Here is a 23,975-nt window from a genome sequence, read left to right as displayed (position 1 = left end):
CCTTCCTCTGCTGCTCTTGCCTACTTTTTCCCAATTAGAGTTTGTGGGAGATGTAATAAAGGGATGGGGGGCAGACACCCCCAGTGTGTCCTTTGGGAAGGGGAAAAGTGTGGGGTGGGGCATAAAGATCCTATACACTACTCGCTGGGTGCAAGGGGAAAATAACAGGATTTTGAAGCCCAGCAGATCAGGATCCACGTGTGGGCTCCCATCCATGGCTGTGCAGCCCTGGGCAAGCCACTTCATGGGTCATCTGTGAAATGAGATCATCATTTGCACCACAGAGGGTGGAGGTGAGAATGAGAAGTTATGATGTCTGCAGGGTACCTACTGTATACCAGCTATGTGGAAGTTTCCCTGCACATGCTGGCCTCCTCCCACTCCCCACGCTCATCTTTACACTACCTTCCCCTCTGTACCCGCCTGCCCCATCACCTCCTGAGACCGTGCTCTGCCCCAGCCAAGTGGTGCCTCACTGCACCCCTGTTCAGCCAGCCCCTCCTTGGTGCCTTCCAGCTCCTGTCCCAGCCTCTCCAGACCCTCCCAGCACTGGGCTGCCCTCCCTCCAAGGAACACCTGCCACCCCCACCCTCTGCTCACCCTTTCAACCCAGCATGGATGACTGCCTTAGCCACTCTCTGGCTTCTGCAGGTGGCTCCTGGTTTTTTTTGGGGGGGGGTGCGGTGCATTGGAGAGTATGTGGTACATGTGAGTAGCACACATCTATAGACCAGGCAGGTTTGCGGATAGGTGTGTGAGCGTGTGTTTCTGTATCTTGTGTGCATGTGGCCTGAGACTCTGCCTCCTTTTTCTTGTGTTTTCTCCCAGCCACTGCAGGACACTTTATAATATGCTGGACTCGTTCCCCGTAGAGTGTCCTTTGGGGAGAGCTAGAGAAATGGATGTCTCTGGATTTCAGAGCAGTCTCCTTATTCCTTCTCCCCTGAGAAGGATGCCCAGAAACTCAGCTGCCATAGACAATTTCTTACCCCCTCCTTCCTTCCTCCTCTTCTGAGTACTGACTCTGGGCCAAGCCTTGTCCTAGACACCTGGAGAGATGAATCACACAAAGCTCCTGCTAAAAGTCAGCTAGGTGTGAGTGGGGAGCGCTCAGGGCTGCAGCTCAGCCAGGATGCACCAGCTCAGCAGTACACACTTTTGAAAGGTTGAAATATTCCTCAACAGTTGATAAGCACACTCTGCCCTGGGATCCTAAGGCCTTCTGATTCCCATGATCCAGAAAGTGAAGAGTTAACCCTTGGTCCCCCAGGGACCTTGCTCCTTGGTTGTGTCTGGCCTTCTTCCATCATCTCATTGGTTGGTGCTTCTGCCATAGCGATTATTAAATATTTTTAAACACTCCTGGGAGGCAGAAGCATTACTATGCTTGCAATTCACTAAGAACACCAACGGAAGTGTTAAGGGGGTCTGAACGCACTGAGGATGCAGCTAACTCTGTCTACAGGATTTTAGAGAAATCTTAAGGGGGGATGCCTGGGTGGCTCAGTGGTTGAGCACCTGCCTTCCGTTCAGGGTATGATCCCAGAGTCCTGGGATCGAGTCCCAGATTGGTCTCCCTGTGTCTCTGCCTCTCTTTCTTTTTTTTTTTTTTAAGATTTTATTTGTTTATTTATGAGAGACACAGAGAGAGGCAAAGACACAGGCAGAGGGAGAAGCAGGCTCCTCACAGGGAGCCTGATGTGGGACTCGATCTTCGGACCCGGGATCACGCCCTGAGCCAAAGGCAGATGCTCAACTGCTGAGCCCCCCAGGCATCCCTCTGCCTCTCTTTCTATCTCTGATGAATAAATAAATAAAATCTTTAAAAAATAAAAATAAAGAAATCTTAAGGAGAAAAAAAGGAGAATTCTTCTCCAGTGTTTTGTTTTTTTTTTGTTTTGTTTTTTTTTAATTTTTATTTATTTATGATAGTCACACAGAGAGAGAGAGAGAGAGAGAGGCAGAGACACAGGCAGAGGGAGAAGCAGGCTCCATGCACCGGGAGCCCGACGTGGGATTCGATCCCGGGTCTCCAGGATCGCGCCCTGGGCCAAAGGCAGGCGCCAAACCGCTGCGCCACCCAGGGTTCCCTTCTCCAGTGTTTTGAAGGATGAATAGAAGTCCACAAGAAGATGAGGAAAGAGAAAGGTTTATGAAGCACAAGGAACATGAAGTGCAAAGGTGGGGAGGTGCGCAACAGAATGCTTGGCGGAAGGCAACAGGTTCCTAAGAGTGGAAAATGCGGAGATAATTGTAAAGGACTTTGAATGCCGAGCTGAGAAACTGCAGCTACCTGGGCAGTCCCCAGGGCTCCGTGCTGTCTCTCAAGCCAAGGATGGGCTACATAGTTTGTGAGGCACAGTGCAAGCTGATCACAGAAGAACATTGTTCAAAAATTACTAAGAACGTCAAGACAGTGACACCAGAGCATTAAACTAAGATCGGGGTCCTGGTAAGCCCTGGGGGACTGCATGAGTTGCAAGCCCACGAAGCTGGTGCTGCCCAAGGCCCGTGGTCTGAACAGCTGCCTGGTCTGGGATTCAGGAGATGATTGCTTGTGCCCACCGGGCCAGGTGAGGAAGCAGGAAATATCTCTGCAAAAATTGTCCTGGCCTCCCTGGAGATTAGCCCCTTCCTTCGGCAGCATATCAGCATATCGGGTTACCGCCCTAGATGCACTGTTTTCAGAGCCTTGATTAACCAGGGGGGTTTGTGCAGCACTGTTTCTTTGTGCGCTAATTCCTCAACTGCTGACCCTGCCGCTGTATAAACACACCGGGCAGGTGCCTGGAGGACCTGAAAGTCTGCTTCTGGTAAGTGCTGGCTCCAGACCCTGCTCAGTGGCTTGGGATGGTGCTCCAAGCCCTCCCAGGCTTCATCTTACATGGGGCCTGGCTGGAGAGTTCAGGGGCCTCATGGCCACCCACACTAGGAAACTAGTAGCCCCACAACTTTGTCAAAGTCACCGGTCTCAGGCCTTATTGTACCTTCCCAGAGATGAGATAAGCCACCAGATGGGAGAAGAAATGGGCAGGGGTCTAACTGTCCTTTTGATGCAAATAGAGGCTGAAATCAGAAGCTCCTCTTCTTGAGGCTAATAGATTCATTTGGTTAAAAGTTTAGAAGCATTTCACCACAACCTCTGTCCCCAGCAACCTGCCCCCAATATTTGCATATGTTTTGAATGAAAATTGTCAGGACCATGCAAACTAGACAGCTAAATGCATCTTATCAGATGGCTGTCAGGGAATCTTGGGAGAAAAGGCTAGAAACACAAGTGCGGCTGAGGCCTTTGTGTGGGTCTGGGCCTGGGTGATAGCATCTGCCCTCGCCCTGGCTGATAAGCCACCTTCTCCATTTCACAGAGCCACCTGCTTGTGGTGCGACCTGGGAGAAAGATAAGGGACTCTATGCCCCTCCTATTTCCAGTGGGGTCAAGTCTAAGGAGGCTGCCCCTAAGGAGCATTTCCATCCGTTGATCCACTACTCTATTAATGGTAAATTACTCTTTCCAATTATTTCATCCTTCACTCTGTGAATCTTTCAACTGATTTACAGAGAATTCCTACCTTTAAAGAAAAAAATCTGAAAGAAAATACATTGATTTTTTATTAATCCTATCACATGCACTGTCCAAATTCTTTTGCAGAAAAAAAATATAAGTGTACAAAGCAAAAGAAAGAAAAAGAAAAGAAAAGAAAGAAAGAAAGAAAGAAAGAAAGAAAGAAAGAAAGAAAGAAAGAAAGAAGAAAGGAAGGAAGGAAGGAAGGAAGGAAGGAAGGAAGGAAGGAAGGATACATGCTCCCAAAGCTCCCATCATTCTGCAGCCCAGAGGGTTGTCACCATTAGCTTTCAGGCTGTGTGTTCTTTCCAGACTCACTCCGCACATCCATACACACAGACTCTGTGTTCCTGGCCTGTAGGGGAGCAGAACTGTTCCTCACATTCCCTAGCTCTTGCCCGCGAATTGCCAGTGCCCCTCTCAGGCTCTAATGACTACCAAAAGCTTCCTGCTCCCAGCATTTCTGCATATACCCTGGGCAGAGGAAGTTGGCAGGACTTTACCTGAGCTTCTTCCTCCTGCCAGGATGGTGGTAGGCCCAGGGTGTGTAGAGATGAGCAAGCAGCATGGGCAACCATATAAGCCCTGCCTCACAGCCTCATGGGGTTTGGCCCAGAAAGGGCCTCCCTCCAACCCTCTGGTTTCCAGGCTGGGGTTTGCATTTTGCTTTCCAAAGACCCCTGTACCACTTAGCACTGTCCACTGCCCTTCCAGAGCTTACTTATTCCTGCTACCTGTAATTCCCAAGTTCTCTTTAACGAGCTTAAATTACTTTTGTAAAATGGGGAAACATAATAAACTTATTTTCGACAAAAGTGATATAGCAAGTACGACATGCCCAGTGCTGGGGCGAGCATTACATGAGAGGTAATAGATGTAGAAGAAAATTCTTCAGGGACACCTGGGTGGCTCAGTGGTTGAGCGTCTGCCTTTGGCTCGGCATGATCCCGGAGTTCCAGGATCAAGTCTCACATCGGGCTCTCTGCATGGAGCCTGCTTCTCCTTCTGCCTGTGTCTCTGCCTCTCTGTGTGTGTGTGTCTCTCATGAATGAATAAATAAAATCTTAAAAAAAAAATTCTGCAAATCTACTTACCCAGAAAGACAATCTACTTTCATTTCAAACTGTTTAATATATTCAAGGGTTAGGACATTAAGGATGAGAGAGCCTGTGTGTGGTCTAGAGGACAGTTCTCCAGGGGCAAGATTGTTTAGGATTCTTACATGGTTAGGAGAAGCTTCCCAGGGCTTCAATGATACGACTCAGAGAAGCTGCCCCCTGCCTTGGCCTGTGAGGCATGCACATCCCCTGTAATGAAAATGATAATACACTTGTATTATCACTATTTTACTTCGTAGAGGCATAGGCACATCCTGACAATGATGGTGTAGAAATGTGGTTGTAATGAGCCTAAGTGAGATGAGCCAGGCCTGACATGCAGCAAGCATTCAGAAAGCGATAGCTGTGATGTTTCTCTCTCCTTCGTCTTAAAAGCCCTTTCCCCAGGGACTACACCCCCCATTTCATAAAGGAGAGCCCTAAGCTCAGTGAGGTTCCCATCCAGCCACAGATCATAGCTGCTAGCAATGGCAGGGGGCTGAGGTTGGAACCAGGTTCCCTAAAAGCCAAGATGAGTTGGCATTGCAGATGTGCTGGAGTTTCTTGGCTAAACTAGGAAGTGGACATTACACCAGCTTTTCTTTAATTTCTGAGTTGCTTTGATAGGTTTGTTTCTATAGGTCGTTCATTATGCAGCATTTGCCAAAAAGTATCTTTCATCTGATTGCTATTTCAACCTTGTCCCTTGCTTTGGTTTGAGTGGGAATCCTCAGAACATGATTCTTTCCTATCTAACTTTAGTACAGTCCTAAACACTCAGGCCTGCTAGCTTGCACTGAACTTTTTCCCCAAGTACTCCCTGTTCCCAGCTAGATCAAAGCCTAGTTTGTAGCCTAAATATTGAAATATGTCACCAGGGTGTGACATATCGCTCAATTTGTCTCAACCAAAGTCTCTGAATATTAGTTTGGGAGCAGCTAAAAACCCAATGTTTGTTTAGGTCTGAAGGCTCTTCACCTGTTTGGATCATCTGAATATTTAAGAACTTTAATTTCTCTCTCCAGTGTAATTCAAAAATCTCTCTTCCTTTCAGAAGAAGGCACACACAGACATGATGGTGACATTTGACTGTATTCAACCCACAAGGCCCTTTAAATTTATTGAATGACTGGCCATCATTCAAAAACTGAGGGATTTCATATAACACACATTTTCTGCTTCAGTTTGAAAAAGATCTGGAAAGATCTTGAAGATTTGGAAACATTAGATTGGTATTTTGAGCATCTGAGTAACAGCTGCTTCCTAAAGACAGACCTGTTTCCTGTAGAAACACCTGTTTCCCACCAGGGCCACTTATCTCATACTGGTTACCCACCAGGCCCTGCTGTAGTGCTGGATCCGGCTCTGCCACCTGCCTTGCCATGTGACTTAGGACAAATCACTCAAGCTTCTTAGACCTTGTACACCTCATGTGATGTCTCAGAGTCACCTGGGTGGTATTATACTTTCCAGTCTCCAACTATTTGCATTGTGCAACTCATCCAGATCTCCCTTGGGAGAATGCAGTGCCCTGAGACCAAACACATTTCGTGTCACAGAGTTCTCTGATGTGGGGAGGGGAGTCATCTGTGACCACTATGTTGCTTGGATGCCTACATCCAGGCCTATTTTTTCCTCCTGGGCAGGAACCTTCATTTTCTTAATCCAAAATCTACCAGGACCAAGCTCTTCCAATGTAGCTCCAGTCTCAGAAGGATTAGATGGTTCTTCCCTTGCCTCTAGTCAGGCTATCAGACCCATTTTAGAAAAGACTTTTGGTTTTACAGAAAAAGAAGAAAGGATAGAAGGAAGGAAAGAAGGAAGGGAAAGGAAGAGAAGAGAAGGGAAGGAGGGAGGGAGAAAGAGACCATTTTAAGCAAAAATACTTTTTTTTGCAAAATTAACATAATTTATATCGCAAGAACAGCAAAAAGGCTTACCTACAACTCCATCACAACAAGAAATAAGCTCTCTTTGATCTTTGTTCATATGCATATTAGAAATTGTACCATAGGAAAAAAAGAAATTTTACCATGAAAATAGTTATCACATGCCAAAAGCCTGTTAAGTGGATTGGGACTTTGCTGTTGTATCCAATGTCATCACCAAGCCCAAAATCATCTAGATTTGCTCCTATATTGTGCCCTAGGAATTTTATAGCTTTGAAATTTTACATTTAGTCCTATAACCCAGTTTGAGTTAATTCTTGTGAAAGGTATAAGACCTATGTCTAGATTCCATTGCCTGGATGTACTATGGTTTAAATCTTCTTAATAATCTTTCAAATAATGTATAGTCTTTCTAATAACATAGCATTCCTAATTATTTATGATCTTTCTGATTAAAAAAATCTTTCTAATTATTTATTGGCGTATCATATGCAAGCAGTTCTAAATTCTGTGGACACAGAATTCCTGTCTTCATAGAAGTTAGATTCCAGAGGTTCAAGTGAGTTCTAGAAAAGGCCTTTGAAAAAATAAAGATGTGGTCAACAATTTCATTGCTTCATTCTATGCTACAGGACAATGGTCTTCAAAGCGTGATCCAAGAACCCCTGGGGGTCCCTGCAGGGATCCGCAGGGTCAAAACTCTTTTAAAGATAACAGTAAGGCATTATTTGTCTTCCTTACTATGTTGACGTTTATGTACAGAAGTGATGGGGGATAAAACGCTAAGGCTCAGAGGGAACCAAGGTGGTAGTCCCACACTGCACTGTCAATCACTTGGAGGGAAAAAAGTTAGTTTCACTGGAGAACGCTCTTGATGCAGCAGTAAAAATCACTGCTTTTACAAAATCTCAGCTCTGTAGTCCATATGCTCTTAATATTGTATGTAATGAAATACGAAGTGTGCCTAAAGCAGGAGCACTGCATTTGAAATTTGTCTGCATATAGTGGTTGATTCTAGGAAAAGTATGCTGTGTGCCACAATTTGAGTTGCAAGCTGAACTAGCCACTTTCTCCATGGCACACCATTTTTATCTGAAAGAACACATAACAACTGTGGTTACTCAGTCTTGAGCACTTGACAGACATTTTCCTGAAAACAAAGTGAAGTAAATCTGTCAATTCAAGAAAGCCTGACCAGATTGGATGTATTAATAAAATTTGAGTTTTTATGAAAAAAAAAAAAGAATTTTGGAAAATTTGTAGGTACCATAGCGAGCATGACAACTTTCCGGATCTTAAAGACTCCTGATGAGATTGGTGATATTATTGCCAATTTCAGAAAATCTGTTATACAAGAACATGTTTCATAATAACCCAGCAGAGCATCACTCATATTTTCTAAAATAATTCAAGATAAAAACAAACTGAATGCAGAAGAAGGTATAAGAATTCAGTTGCTGTCTAGGAAGCCAGACATTAAAGAGATTTATAAAAACATAAAGCAGTATTATCTTTTTCAAAATGGTTTGGTTTTGAAAAATATAGTGTTTTTTCCATAAAACATTTTGTCTTTATGTGTATTGTGTTTTTTTCGTATAACTGATAGGTAAATATTTTTCAGTTTTGCTTATTGTTATTTCTAATACAAGTAACTGTGTATTGATGTAATTCACTTAAACAGAAGCTATTTGGGTTTTCTCAATAATTTCTAAGACTACAAAGTGGTCTCAAACCAAAAACTTTGAGAAGCAAAGGAAGGAGACCTGGGTGAATACACCCCAGCCACACCTGGCACCCTTTCAGGACTGCTAATCCCTGGTTTAGGCTGTGTTTAGGGATACTGGGGGTCCATTAGATACAGTCCTGGCTAGAAATGGATGGTACATTCAGAAGGGGTAATTGAGGAGAATTTAATGAAGAAACTACTTACTAAAGTGTGAACATGGCCAAGGGAAATCCAGAAGGGAGGAGAACACACTTGCACTGCCAATCACATGACGCCATTGCTACCATGGGACCAACAGGTCACCAGAACCAAGCCTGATCTGTAGTTGTGAGAGACACCTACAGAGTAGCAGCTATGCCTTCTGTGGAGAAGCATAGGGAAGAAACTGGAGAAACAAATACCTTGACCTCTCTCTCCTGTGACCTTTAAATCTTTATTTGGTGTCCTCAGTTGTCTGGCCCCATCCAGAAGCCAGAGGGAAAATGGGCCTGGTGGTGCAGTCTGTGGAGGCGAGCCTCCCAGGGCTCGGAGAAGGGTGGACAAACAGAGAATACTACAGACTGAATTGTGTCTCTGCAAAATTTGTATGTTGGAGATCTAACCTTCAAGTGATGGTATTTGGAGATGGCTTTGGGAGGTAATTAGGTTTAGATGAGGTCATGAGGGTGGAGCCCCCATAATGGGATGAGTGCCCTGATAAGAAGAGACGCCAAGGCTTTCTATCCGCCACGCGAGGACTCAAAGAGGAAATGGTCATTTGCAAGCCAGACCAAGGGCTCTCATCAGAGCCTGACCATGCTGGCTCTCTGATCTTGGACATCCAGGTCCAGAACTATGAGAAATAACTTTCTGCAATTTAAGCCAACCTGTCTATGGTATTTTGTGTCCTAGCAGGCTGAACAGACTGATAAAGAAAGTGAAGTTGGTGGAGAAGAGGCCTTCAGAGAACATCTAGCACAAAGGTGAGGTGTTAGAGGCCCCTTCTCTGGCAAGCACTTCCCCCAGTCTCTGAAACTACCTCCAAGTGAATGACTGGCTGAAGGGCAAAAAACCACCGTGATAGTACTAATAACAAAAGCTGACATTTCTAAAGCTCTGACTCATTTAATCTTATTGTCACACTATCTCATTTAATCTTCACAATGATCCATGAAACAGGAACAACTTTTAGCCCTACTTCAATGATAAGGACACTGAGACTCAAATTGTCCCAGATCAGGAGTCCAGCTCCAAATCAAGGCTTTTTGACTCCAAACCTGGTGCTTCTTGTTTGTTTGTTTGATATTTTGTTTTAGGACTTTATTTTCTTAAAGCAATTTTAGGTTTACACCAAAATTAAGAGGGAGATATCAAGGTTTCCCATGTATCCCCTACACCCCAATACCCACAGCTTCTTCTGTTATCCACATTCCCCACCAGAGTGGGATATTTATTACAATTGATGAACTTGCACTGACAGATCCTCAAGAGTCCACGGTTCACACTATGGTTCACTCTTGGTGGTGTACATTCTATGGGTCTAGATAAATGGATGATGATACATATTCATCATCATAGTGTCACCCAGAATATTTTCCCTGCCCTAAAAATCCTCTGTGCCCCTCCTATTCATCTCTCCCTCTCTCCAATCTTAGAAAATACGAATCTTTTTACTGTCTCCATATTTTTGCCTTTTCCAGAATGTTATATAATTCACCTCATATGATATGTAGTCTTTTCAGATTAGTAATAGGCATTTAAGGTTTCTCCATGTCTTTTCATGGCTTAGCAGCTCATTGGTTTTTAGTACGGAATAATTGTCCTAGCCTGGATGTACCATGGTTTATGAATCCATTCACTTGCAGATTTTGCTTGCAGATTTTGGCGATTATGAGCAAAGCTACTATAAACATCCATGTGTAGGTTTTCGTGTGGACATAAATTTTCAACTCCTTTGGGTAAAGATCACAAACCCAATGCTCCTACACTCTATACTATGATGACCCCCTTTATAGCTTTCTTAGTGAGGGTACCAGGTCTGCTCTTCCAAGGGAAGTAAGGTTTATCTATTGAGTTCCATGAACCAGAAGACTCCAATTTCAAGAATTATGGAGGATTTAAGATTTTTTCCCTGCTTGCATGCTAATAAGTTTGCCTGCCGCGGTCTCGTGGATACTGGCGTGAGACTTGGGACTCCCAGGTCAGAGAGAAGGGACTATTATTCACAGCACAGCAGGCAACATGGGCTTCATCTGTGTACCAGTTTCCCTTGTCCCACTTCCCACGAGCTGAAGAGGGCCACATGAAACTGGCACATGTGGCAGGGTATGTTATAGGAAAGGAACTCCAGTCCTAGAGAATCCTAATAGTCTATAACCGTCCACTTGACTTTTGCCCCGAGGAAGACTTTTTCTCTGTTATTCTGGATTATGAACAAATCTGCACTGGTTCTAGAGGAAGACACTACTACTATATTCCAAGGCCATTCACTAATGCAAGCATCCTTAAAACAAAGACAGCCAGCATGCAAGAAATATAAGAGACTCATGGAGAATTATCCCCCAACACTCAGAATCCCTCAGACCTGCCTACACTGCCTTCCTGATACATCACCAAGTCAAGGCCCAGGACAAGCAAGCTCCTGGGAGCCCCTCAGAGCAGGGAGTATGGCAACCTCTTATCCCAGCAGACACCTGGTGGGCACTGCACAAGTAACCTTCCCTACCTGCCAGAAGCCAGAAGCCATAGGACCCAAAGTCTGACCTGTCAGGGCCTGGCAGTATAGGGGTGGGTGTTGTATTGGTACCCATGGGCTTCAATTTATGAAGGTGCTATCACAGAGAGGTCAAAGCCATAGAAGAACAATTTTCATTATTTACATCTCCCAAGAGGAAGGGTCACACCATGCAGGGCCACATGGGAGGCATTAGGTTTGGGTCGAGGGGAAGGCCTGGGCCCTGGCCTTTATTGAGGCTTCCATGAGAAAGGCAAAGTAGGACAGAGTAAACACTTTAGGATTGACCAATGTGAATAATTTGGTGGGCTTTGGGCTATAGGGATGGCCCTAGTATAGTTCCCATCTCTAGGATGATTTAGACCAGGAGAAATACTAGCTTGCTGTGTGAGTTAGATAAGGCCAGTGGGGCTTAGCCTTGGATCAGCCAGCGTGCTCGTGGGAGGCCAGGTGTAGGCAGGCTGACTTGCAGAAGAGAGGCAAACCCTTTGGCCAATAGCATGGCCCTGTGATGAATGATGCCAGGTAGTCCTACAGAACCTCAGAAAGCACAGAACAGTAAGGTGTGGGGATGATGAGGGAAGAATTGTAAAACCAAAAAAGGCAAGATGAAATGCAGAAATCAGAGTGACTTCACCTGGATCCTCCTTCACCTGCTCATCCGCTAAGGGGGAATAGAAATAACACCTCTCTCAGAGGTATGGTGAGGGTCCATAAGATCAAGGGTGTAAAATGCTCAGCACAGCTCCTGGTACGACCAACAGCTCACCAAATGCAAACTCTAAAGCACATGTGAGCAGGTTAGATGGCCAGTCATGCTTTAGTTCAAGTAAATTTAATGAGAAAACATGCAAATTTCCTAAAGGAAATCGGGACACTTTGCCTTATAGAGCAAGACTTCCACACTTACTGTGGCTGCTGCTGTTTATTTTAACTCAATAATTCCTCTGGTGGATTTCCAACAAGACCTGATTTGCAAAAATGCATTTGACACCAAATATTTCACAGCATATCCAAATACACAAAATGAGGCCAATTTGTACTGCTGTGCTAACTTCACACTAGGCGATGGGTGAAACCACATGCCTCAAACTGCAGTGTAAGAATTCTCTCCACGGGTAAAATACCGATTCTGCCTCAGTAGGTGTGGTGTGGGGCCTGACATTCTGCACTTCTACGAGCTTCCAGGTAACGGTCCAGGGCCCACTCTTTGAGCAGCAAGAGGTTAAAACACAGTCACTCTGTCTTATTTGGAAGTGAGGCTTCTCTAGAACTTGAAAAGGCCAAAGGAGGAGGGAAAAGCATTGACAAACACTCTGTGGTTGTCCTAAGTCGCTGCAGTTGTGGGGGAGTCAAGGGGGCAGGAGGTGGGATGTCTGCAGTGTGTGGGGAGACCTCTGGAGCCGTGCCAGTTAGGACACATCAGAGGAGTGATAGCCCTAGCCCTCGCTCAGAGCCAGTTGACTGCCTTACCGGCGATCCATATCATCTCACAGCACAGAGGGCTGGCTCTAGACCTTCACTCTGCTCCTGAGGTCTGCCGATTTTGAAAGGTACAAGTAGGCCTGTATTCTTGTCCTCTTCCAGCCAGCACTGTGGCCCTGCTGGGATTCACAGGGTAAGCTCTGAGACCTGAACACAGTATTGCTACTCTGCTTGGAGTACCTGGGACTCAGGCTCAGCCCCTGACCTGCTGTGTGATGACAAGCAAGCTGTCTTCCTTCTCCATCCTCAGCCACCCATCTGTAAAATACAGAGTTTTGAATGAAGTCAGTGGTTTCCAAACCTGAAGGGTCATGAGAAGCACCTGAAGACTTGGATAAAATCCTGATCCCCCACCCCAGCCTGGATCTAGATCTTTGGATAGAGGTGGGGAGTGGGTGGGGGAAGAGCTCAGAACAAGATCTGCTGGGATATAGAGGGCAAGCAAAGGTTGCAGGGAGGAAGGGCCAAAAGCCTGAAGATTATGACACCCTCCTTCCACCTACAGGCCTCCCCTCACCCCACTCAGTACTCCCCACCCCTGCTTAATAACACAGAGGGGCAGAGGGAGGAGTTCGCCACCACCAACCACTCCCTCCCCTCTGAGGTCCCAGAGAGGCTGGCCACCATCTTCTGTTTGCAGTAAACACTGGGAGCTACTACTCAGGCTTCCGCTAATCCTGTCTCCATGCCTCCCAGGGCTTCTGCTCGCCCACCTCCCTCACCACCTTCCACCTTCCTCTCGTACTGAGTCCCTCTTCTCTGATCCTGCAGGCTGCATCCCAGGCCTCCATGCACAGCCAGGGAAGCCTCAGAGGCCTTCGTACTCCTCTGATGTGTCCTAACTGGTACAGCTCCAGAGGTCTCCCCCACACTGCAGACATCCCACCTCCTGCCCCCTTGACTCCTTCCCTACTTCTGTATTATTCAGGATTCTTAGTCACAGTGGCAGGTACCCCCATGCAACCTAGCTTTCGGGAAAAATAAAGAAAGAAAAGAGAACCACTGGCTCATACAACCAGGAAGTGCCCTCAGGTCTGACGGGATCCAGGGGCTCCATGATTTGGCCGAGGCTCACTTTTTCTACCACAGTGTTACGATCATTCTCTCCTACCAGTTAGCTTCCAACAATCTACAGCTCCAGCCTCATATTCTCTCAGCCTCGGCAGCCTATAGAAAAAGAGGTTCTAACTAGGCCAACAGAGATTAGGATGTTCACACACCTTCCCTTTGTCCCTCCATTCTACCCATCTTTCCATCTCTTGTTCGGGAACGAATAGAACAAGGTTGCCATCCTGCGTCCTTGAAGATCTTACAGTCAGTGGGAAATACACTGGCCATATGTCAATCGCTGTGACATTTTATTATCAGGGTTATGGCGAAAGTTTGGACAGATTCTGCATAACTTTGGGTGGTGCCGGTTAATGCCGGCTCTGGACTCCCCTTTCCACTTCTGTGACCTGAGCTGGCCCCCACATCCTGTGCAGTGCCTATAGCAGGAAGAGCTGCCAGGGTGTAGCTCATGACATGGGAATTCAGCCTGGGACTCTCAGGCCTTCCCAAGCAGTGTCCCAAGCAGAGGGCAGGGAGACTTGGGACCCTTGGTAACCTTGGTGGCTCTGCCTTCTCATCCAAGCAAATCCTAGCAAGGGAGAGAAGAACTAATACAAGGGGAAAGGAGGAGAAAAGGGGCAAGGGACTTAAATTCTGAGTATAGTTGAATCTGAAAAGAGATGGGCAGGGTTCATGATGTGCTGCCCCCATGCAATATCCTAAAATCAAGAGTCTCCTTCATGTGCAGACCAAGGACAGTTTCAGAGAGCTCCCTGCCTCCTGAGATCTCATGCTACAGATTGCATATGCCACCTGGGTGGAGTGCATTTTAGGGGAAATCGTTGCTAATTTCCATCAGAGTCTCAAAAAAGTTGGTTATAATGTTATGATAGATCCAGAACCTGACCACAATGCTCCAGGGCTGCTACCAGGAAGTCTAGGCCAGCTGACCTCTTCACCTCATCTCTAGGCCTCAAATCCAAAAGCCTCCTGTCGGCCCTCACCTCACTCAAAACCCCCACCCCACACTCAGGTTGGCTTCAGTTCAGCTCTGCCCCCCAGCTGTGACCTTTCTCAGCCTCAGTTTCCCCATCTGTAAAACAGCCTGGTAATAATATCAATTCACATTTAGGACATGATCACAATGATCTAAACCCCTCTCCACAGCTCATCTCCTTTCACCCTCACATTGACTCTGACAGTAGGTGCTGTTAGGCCCAACTTCACAGCTCAAAAAATACAGGCCCAGAAAAGTCAGGTCACTGTCCTAAGGTGATGGAGCAGGACAGAGACATGGGTGAGGTAGGGACCCTGGGACACACCATCGAGGAGAGCCTCACTGTCAGATGCTGACCTCACACTTCCAAGATCCTGAGTGGGGGCCTCCTTAAATGATCCATCAAAGTACCTATGCATTTCTTTAAAAAAAAAAAAAAAAAAAAAAAAAAGATTTATTTATTTATTTATTTATTTATTTATTTATTTATTTTGAAAGAGAGTGTGTATATGCCAGCAGGGGGAGAGGCAGAGGGAGAGGGAGACAAATCTCAAGCAGACTCCCCACTGAGCACAGCGCCCAAAGTGGGGCTCCATCCCCCCACCCTGAGATCACCACCAAAGCTGAAATCAAGAGTCAGACATTCAAGTGACTGAGCCACCCAGGTATCCCAAAGCGCCAATGCATTTCGGATGTATTTCTGTACAGTGTGTTCTCTTCCCTGGTAGGGCTGCTGTAAGGCTTTGAGGGGATGTGTTTATTCAAGCACCCAGCATGATACCTGGCAAGTGACAGCGCTAAGTAGTGTCAGGCCAAAAGAGGATTAAAATCCCAGGTTTACCTCCCCTCTCCTTCTCTTCCCCTTTCCAGCCCAGCAGGAGCCAGGGAGGTTTTTCAGAGAATCCAACCTACCCTCTGCCACTCGCTGACATTAGGACACTGAGGCCTGAGAATTGGAGCCAGTGGGGTTCCCTTCCTGTCTGAGCCAGGTCTCTGACTGCCACCAGCATTTCCCTTAAAACCGGTTCACCTGGCTTCTAATAAGACAAACGGGCCCTTTCAGTAGTTAGCACTTAGGCAGGATTTCAATTTTTTTTTCCAAATTTTTATTACCTTACATTTAAAACATTTATTGCCTTGCTAGTTTCCGGCCCAGGGTGCAGACACAGAGATGAAAAATAGGACTGCTGAGTACTTACATTCTTGGCTGAGAGAAACTTCTGCCCTCCCCCATACCCTACTCTGCAGGGTGGGCACCCGAAAGGAACATACCAGCAGGGTTCTAGGTTTAGACACCTCCCCACAGCCCTTCTGGATGCACCCAGGCCAGGAATGGGCAGGCTGAGGACTAAGGAGGCTAATTTTTAGGGAAAGAGCAAGCTCTGCCTAGGTATAAAAGGAGTTGTAGCCCAGACTCCTGGGTGCCAGGACAAGGGGAGAAATTTGAAGTGTACTAAAGGTATCCATGAACCAGACCCTTTCGGAACATTTAAGCCTCACTGTATGTGTGGGCCAGGGATCATCATAGCCATTTTTCCCATGAGAAAAACAGAACTTGTGAAGTTATCACTTTCTCCACATAAAGGGCTTCTCCAGCATCACCAGTGAAAAATCGGGTCTGGTCAGCAACCACCATCTCTGAGAGGACTTCCAGGTACCCCCAGATAGTGTGAAGTCTGCCCGACGCTCATCATGGAACATTCCACATCCCGGTTAGAGGTTGTCCATCCCTGGAGGTAAAAACCACACCCACAGCCATTCCAGTCATAGAGACGGCAGCAGCCATCCCCTGTGCCCCTGCAGACAGGCACCAGTGCTTGGTTCACCACCATGACTTCCACTTGCATAACAGTGGCTTGGCGTCTTAGAGATGCTCAATGAGTATTTGTAGGGGTTTTGTGCAATGAATGAAATCAATCAAGAAAGAGTTAAACATAAATATGCAAGGCTTGCTGGCTGACATGCATTGGCTCCTTTAACATGAGGCACAGGGCAGTTAAGTAATATGCCTGTGATCAGACAAGTACTAAGTGGTGGGGCTGAGATTCAATCCTAAGCATCTGACTCCACAGTCACCATGATTAAACTTCACTATTTGCCTCCTCTAAGCCAGGATTTCTCAACCTCCACACTATTGGCATGGTGAGCTGGGTCATACTTTGTTATGGGTACTGTCCTGTGCACTCTAGGATGTTTAGCAGCATCCTTGCCTCTACCCACCAGATACCTGTAGCACCCCCCACCCGAAGTTACGACAAACCACAAAATGTCTTTAAACATTAACAAATGTCCCCTGGGTTAAGAACTCTGAGTTTAAAGCCACTGCTCTGAGGAGATACCACCTTTCCCTCCTCCTAAGTCAATATAGCCTTTCCCCATCAGCACTCCAGGGCCATCATCTCCTGGGACAGTGTGCTTTGATGGGAAGCCTGGGTGCCTGTACTTCCAGGTCCACTGACTTGTGAGTGATCTGGTGAGTCACCACTCCCACCCTCAGCATCTCTTTGCTCATCAGCTAAGGGCCCCCATATCCATCCAATTGCCCAATGAGTCACTGACCTGGACCCCTTCTTTTCCTTGCCATGCCACCGTATTTCTCATCCAGTCCCATTGCGACCACCTCCTACATAGTGTTCCAACCTATCCCATCCATTCCCCTCTCCGCACCCTCTCCACAACTTCCTCATCTGCCTCTGCCCAGACCGCCATCCCTTTACCTGTGAGTCAGCCCCCAGCCTGTGCCCGCCTCCAATCTCACCCTCTCAAGTCCAGGGTGATCTTCCTAAAACACAAAGATGATCACACCTGCCTTGGGTGTTTCCTTTGCTTCTGAAAGAGCTGAAGTGACAGCAAAGCACAGTTGGATGGAAAGTTCTGGAGTGAGGCATGGAGGGACCTCTATCAAGGCATGTAGTTCCTGCACTATGATCTCAGGGTGACCTGTCTGTCTCCTCCACTACACAGCAAGCTCTGGACATTTCCTGCTCCTCAGCGTCTGGCATAGGTCTTGACCTTGGCACACAGCTGGCACTGGGCAATACTTATTGGAAGGAGGGGTGAATGGATGGACAGATGGATGGGGAGGACAACCTGAGCCCACTGCAGGGGCTTCAGAGATACATGTGGGATGACCAACTCTGCCCTCAAGTAGAACTCCATTTTACAAGGAAGATGAACTGTCCCTCCTATAAGGGTTTTTCAGATTCAGAGAAGGGGATTGGAGAGGGAGATAAACAAGACATGATAGATTATTTGCCGTGTGTCTTTCTGACAGCTCTCTCCTGGGGCAGAATTTTCTTATGGGGACTAGTTCGAGGAAGGGGTCATTTCCCTAAGAATCTGGTTGTGGAGATTGGGGGTATCTGATGGTCTTTATTTTGGGGAAAACGCACAACAAGCTTTATGGTGTTTATTTGGCAGGTGTAACCTCACTCTGTCCAATGGGTTTTCTTAACAGGGTGGGGAACAGGTTTGTTCTAGCAGAGGGGCTGCTGGGACCGGCATGGGTGTGTCCATGTGAGAGCACACATGGCATCCTGCTCCCTTGTTCTCCTGCCCAAGGGAGGGGGCCAGCCAGCCAGAACTTGGGGCTGGGGACAGTGACAGCTGCACCTGCCCAGAGCCAACAGGATTTGTTCCCCTGGATTTTCCACGTGGGCGATTCCAAGATCGGACCTGATTGCTCATGTACCTCCTGAGGCCTGCCGGGGGCAGAACAGGGGGCTCAGAGTAGCTATGGGCCTGAGCTGCCTGGAAAGAGGCACTCCTGAAGGTGACAGGAAGAAGTGATCCCTCCTTTGCCCTGCTTCCCCCGCTTCCCTCACACACACAAAAAAGTGACTAGTAAGAGCAAAGGAGTCAGGTGATGGAACCTAAATTAGAGGTCAGCTGAGGCCAAGCCACATAGGGAAAGGGGGGTACTGTCTTCTTGGCCTTCAGCCAAGGAGATGCTAACAGAAAGACAGTTGGGGCTCCAGCTCAAGCTGTAGAATTGGAGTTGCACAGCCTTTAAGTCAGGACAATTTTTTTAAAAAAGATTTTATTTATTTATTCATTTGGGACATACACACAGAGAGTGAGAGAGAGAATGGCAGAGACATAGGCAGAGGGAGAAGCAGGCTCCCTTCGGGCAACCCGATGTGGGACTTGATCCCAGACCCTGGGACCACGACCTGAGTCAAAGGCAGACACTCCAACACTGAGCCACCTAGATGCCCCTAAGTCAGGGCAATTTAATAATAACTTCTAAGTAGGGAGGTCTAGAGCCAAGGAGAACTGGATTCCAACTCCAGTTTCTTCTTGTACCACTTTTATGATCTCGGGCAAGTCTTTCCCCTCTCTGAGCTTCAACTTCCTCATATGTAAAATGGGGATCATTGTGAAGACAGATGAAATAATAGATTAGGTGCTCAGCATAGAACCTGGCATATCCTGGTTTCTTAGCGCAATCAGTTTTTGTAGTAAGGGATTCTCCATCATGGTGACCTCCCCCATCCTCACATGGGATGAGACATGGATGAAGTGAGCAGTCCAGGGTGAGGAGAAAGAGGAGTGATGGGAGAACAGCCCCCTGCTGGAACAGCTGACTTCCATTCAAGCCTCATTGGCCACATCACTCCATGTCCCACATGGGAGATAGCTCCAGAACTGTATTGGCTGAGTGGCCAATGGAATCTTCTCTGCCCATTGTGGTAGACACTCCTGAATCCCCTACCAATGGCCATTCCCCTGCAACCCCACACCCTCTTCTTCCCTGCAGGCAGAACCCACTTCCCATCACAGAAACTAGAAAGGTATCTTTCCCAAGCTTCCTTGCACATGTACGTGTAATTCATTCATGGAAGGAAACATGCTTCTTTGGCTGGACACTGATGTGGGTAACTCTGTTGCTGGGAGCTGCAGCCCTCACATTGTAATGAGGAAACAAGCCCAAGAGCAGCCAATGTGCAAAAGATCAGAAAGATGGGAGGAACTTTTATGGCTTCAGAGTTCTTATAATGTGAGAGAATAAAATCTCTGCCCGAGCCACTTTTGCCAGGTCTTGTATTATGTGAAGCTAAAAACATCCGAGTCGCACCTTTTAAGCTTGAAGAAGGCATCTCGACCTGCTGTGGATCCGAGGCTATGCAGCAGCTGTTCCCAGAACCCGTCTTTGTCATCCGGGCTGGGTGGAATTACAGACCTCGGGAGTCAGGAAGGTTGCTGGACCTGAGGTCTCCCAGCATTCCAGTCCCCCAGACAGAGTTTGGTGAGTTACTAAGATTTTGAGTATCATTTGATGTGCTTACTCTTTCCATCAACAAAGTAGACACTAGGGCCTACAAAGTGGCCAGACTGCAGGAGGCAATGAAGACACAGAGTTGAAAATATGGTACGTAGAAGATGAGGACATGCACATTCCCAGACACTATCTGGACCTCAGCCCGTGTCTACCTCTTTCCTCAGCACAGTAGTTAACCTACAGGCCCTGGAGATAAAGGGCTTAGATTCAGATCTTAGCTGGTATGACTGACCCCTCTGAGCCTCGTTCTGTTCCTTCATTTATGAACCAGACGGTCTGGTCCCTACTTCATGGAACTGTGATGGGGATCGTTTAAGAGACACTGCAGGGCAGGTGGTGGGCAGCGGCCAGAGGGGCATGTGAGGACTTTTCCTGGCGTGCTGGCATCTTGATCTGGGTGCTAATTGCGCAGGCATGTGAAGTGTAGGAAGATCCACTGAGTGAAATATTTCTAATTTGTACACTTTTCTGAAAATGTGTTATAGTTCAATGACAAATGTTCCAAGGTGCAGTCTGATGCCTGGTGTTGAACACCTCTACCTACAATACATGTTAAATATTGGTGTTATTGTCACACTGTCATGCCTGCGGTAGATGCCTCACCAGAATCCTCTTAGTCCATGAGTTTGCTGCTCTCTAGAGTTCTGGAAGGTCAGCTATTGATGGATAAACTGAGGCACCAAGCCCCAGAGGCTCAAGGTCACAGGGCTCAAGGGAGCTGAGTGAGCCAGAGCCCAGCAACACCCCCTTCCCACACACCCACTCCCTCCGCCTTCCCTGGCTGCCTTCCTGGCTCGTGTCTGCACCTTGCCGGGGTGTGGGGGCCCATTAATTCCTAGGCAAATGGGCTCCAGGCGCGTGTGCATGAGACAGGTCCCAGGATAGCTCAAACAGGCCTAGGCCGCCTGGTGCCCCGTGGCAGCCGCCCCCTGGCCTGTAAATGACAGTGTGGAGCATTTGGCTATTTACAGAGTAAACAAGAGGGCTGGAGGGGTTGGGGAGGCAGGTATGCACCACTGCCAAACCAAAATAGAGAGCAAGTGCAGGGAGAGCTCTGCGCCCTGGGGGCCACTGAGGGTCAGCTGAGGCTGGCCTGGGCAGGGGCTGCTGTCAGGGTCAATACCAGTTGTCTTTACTGGGGGAGGCTTGGCTTCATCCACCTCCAGTGAGCTCCTGTGCACCCCGTCCTGGCAGCTCTGGCTCGGGGGGGGGGGGGGGGGGGGACAGACACAGTAGAGCTTACCCTTGCCTCCCCAGAAGAGGAGGGAGCAAGAGGATCTGCAGAGAAACACTGCAGCCTCACTCTGCTTCCATCTCCCCAGCATCAGGCACAGTCGGGGAGCTCTGCTGAGAGTCAGCACAATGAAATCAAGACACAGAACAGAGTGCAGAGCTTCAGGTCCGGGCTCTCCATTCAGCTTTGTATGACCTGGGGCTAGTTGTTTAACCTCTCTGTGCCTCAATTTCCTCATCTGTAAAATATAGCCACTGTGAATATTAAGCAGCCAATAACTTAAATGTCTAAAAAGCCCACATAGGTGAGTCCTGTCTTGGGAGCAGTCCCTCCCTGGCATTCAGCAAAGGTAGTGTGTGGGCCCAATGTGGCTGAACCTGTTGATTTTTCAGGAGATATGCAAAACTTGGATGTCTATGTGCAATCACCTGATTTTTAAATGTTGGCAGCTAATCAGAAAATACTCAGCCTACAAATCATGTATGAAGGTCGGGTTCAAACGGTGGGCCGTATTTGGGGACCTCCAATCTAATCAGGTCCTTGATCTGCTAGTGAAAATACCAGGTCCATACAGGAAAGTCATTCCCCCAACCTTGCACAGCCACTTGATTGTCAAGACTCCAGAGTCACACTGGGGATTCAGGTACCATGGGTAGCCTCTGGTTGAGCTTCACGGCATCTCTTCACAGTGGGCTGTACTCTCCCCAAGAAAGCTCAGAGGGCTGAGTGACTTGCCAACATCCACCAATTGGCAAGTTCCCAGCCTGAATTCAAAATCCAGGACGAGCTGCGCTGTCTGAGCTCTGTGAGTGCTGGAGTCCAAGCTGGTTTCGTGCCCCCCCCCACCCCCACCGCCAAGGCTCATGCTGCCAGTAAGAACCAGCCCCCCTCACCCTAAGGAGAAGCAGCCACTGCTCCCACCTGCTCACCTGAACTGCCTTCCAAATATCCCGGCAGGACACCTTGACCCTTGGCAGGATGGTACACAGGGACACCAGACTGTCTCAGGGAAGCCTTCATCATCACCATTATTATTGCCAAATAATATGTAAATATTTTCTTATTATCAAAAAATAATCAAATGACAGAAAACCCATAGAGCTTGTCTGCCCTATATCCAGTCCCCTTCTCAGGGGCAATATTATCATTAAAGTAATGCCACTTCCTTATAAACCTTTTCCTGGGAGGCTCTCAAAGCAACCCCATGAGGTGGCTGGGGGTACCTTGGCTGATCTGAGGGACAGGACTGCAGAGCTGGCTGTCACGGAGGAGGGGATGAGCATGGAGAGCTGCGAGGTGAACACCCAGGCATTGGGGAACAGAACACGTCCCAGATGGTGCTTCCTAAAGAGGCTGGCAGCCACCAAATCAGAGCCATCAGCACCCTGGTGCATGGTGGGGGTCTCGGCCCTCTCTCAGGCCTTCAGATGGTGTCAGCGAGAACATGTGTCTTGACCGCCTCTCTGACACTCGCTCTCATTGTGGCAAGCAGAGGGCAGGCCAGCTCAGGCTCTGCACCTCTGCAGGCTGCTGTGTCTTGAGATTGAATGGTTTTGTTCTCTTTTATCATCTTTATTTTGCAGTAAGCTTCTCTTTATGGTTAGCCACACTGCTTTTGCATTTATAGCAGTGATACAGATTTCCTCTTAAAAAAAAAAACAACAGAGTTTATTTTTTGTTGTGGGGTTTGGGGTCGTTGTTTGTTTGTTTAAATAGTAAGCTGCTTTAAATTAAAATAGTAAATAACATTTTAGGTGATTATCAGAAATGACAAAAATGGTTTTGGTGAGAACGAACTGGCTGAACTCTGGCACACACTTAGGTAGAGGAGGGTAGCCCTCTTTTGAGCAAAGCCCTGAAGGAAGTTGGCTGTCACCACGGAGGCGTGCCACCAAGGCCTGGGCAGCTGAGGGCTGGACTTCTGAGGTGTGGGCTGCAGGAAGTCCAAGAGACTGTTGGAACTAAGAAGCTGTGAGAAGACCCAGAGAAAGCCAGAGTTACCTCTGGAAGCCTCACTAACACCAGTCAAGGCAAGCCAGAGGAAAACCAGAGCACTGGAAGTCTCACAGCCGCCTTCTGCCTGGGTTTGCTCCTTTGGAGCAGCACCCAGGGATTGACATTAGCCTGGCTGCATGGAAAGGACATGCTAGATGAGGAGCTCCAGTGCCAGGGCTGTGGCAGTGATCTGCTGTGTCCCCGGGGGATTGAAGGGGCAGGCTCTGGAGTCTCACTGCCTGAGTTCAAATGTCTTCATTTTTTGAGTTTGGATTCTTCCACAATTTATTTATTTCCTGTGACTCTGTTTCCTCATCTGTTAAATGGGAATAATAATGGTTCCTACCATTGGGTTCTTGTCAGGATCAATTGAGATATTCATCTAACGTTCCTGCAAAGGGTCTGGCCAGGTTGGAGAGGAGACTCAGTAAATGTTAGCTGTCCCTCTACATCTGCTCTTATCAGGGTATTGTTTCAGAACAAAAGTTTCTCAGTGTGGGAGCCTCTGCGACCATCCTGCTTTGCCTGAGAGTCCGGATGGCCTGTTTGCATCCAACTTAGTCTCTGGGGGGCAATCTTTAGTAAGATTGTCACAAACCTTTACACCTCACTTTCTTTGTTCATAAAATGAGGCCAAGTGTTATGTTTGTAGTCAATGAAATGGCACATGTGTATGAAGGCACCTCACCTATTTTTAGGCACGCAGATGTATCTGAGAGGTGATACTTTTCCCTCCTTCTCCCTCCACACACACGCGCGCGCACACACACACACACACACACACTTGTATTTTGATCTTGGCCTGAGGCTAACAAGCCCTGGATTAGAGATGAGTGACAATGTTGGCTTTATCAGCTCCCTCAGAGGTATTCATAGTGGTAGAGAATCTGCAATATAAAAACACTTTCCATTTTGAGAGAGGGAAATAGTAGGATTATCAGATTTA

The 23,975-nt window shown here is 47.4% G+C and overlaps 1 long non-coding RNA gene across 4 annotated transcripts in view; it reads left to right on the top strand.

Annotated features, from left to right (window-relative positions):
- LOC111095549 overlaps positions 1-23,975 on the top strand; it is a 40,541-nt gene that overhangs the window by 2,056 nt on the left and 14,510 nt on the right. For 2 of the 4 annotated variants that reach the window (XR_005358210.1, XR_005358211.1), the window contains exons 2-4: positions 9,166-9,236; positions 16,105-16,255; positions 19,558-19,767. This is a non-coding gene — a long non-coding RNA (uncharacterized LOC111095549). Of the gene's footprint in view, positions 1-9,165; positions 9,237-16,104; positions 16,626-19,278; positions 19,533-19,557; positions 19,768-23,975 lie in introns of those variants that run through there. The other 2 variants (XR_005358212.1, XR_005358209.1) reach the window with 2 other exon arrangements.

This window comes from Canis lupus, chromosome 4 (genome assembly GCF_011100685.1).
Source record: "Canis lupus familiaris isolate Mischka breed German Shepherd chromosome 4, alternate assembly UU_Cfam_GSD_1.0, whole genome shotgun sequence".
NCBI classification, from domain to species: Eukaryota; Metazoa; Chordata; class Mammalia; order Carnivora; family Canidae; genus Canis; species Canis lupus.
The sequence above is the reverse complement of the archived record's forward strand: the minus strand, read 5'-3'. Positions and strand labels throughout refer to the sequence as shown.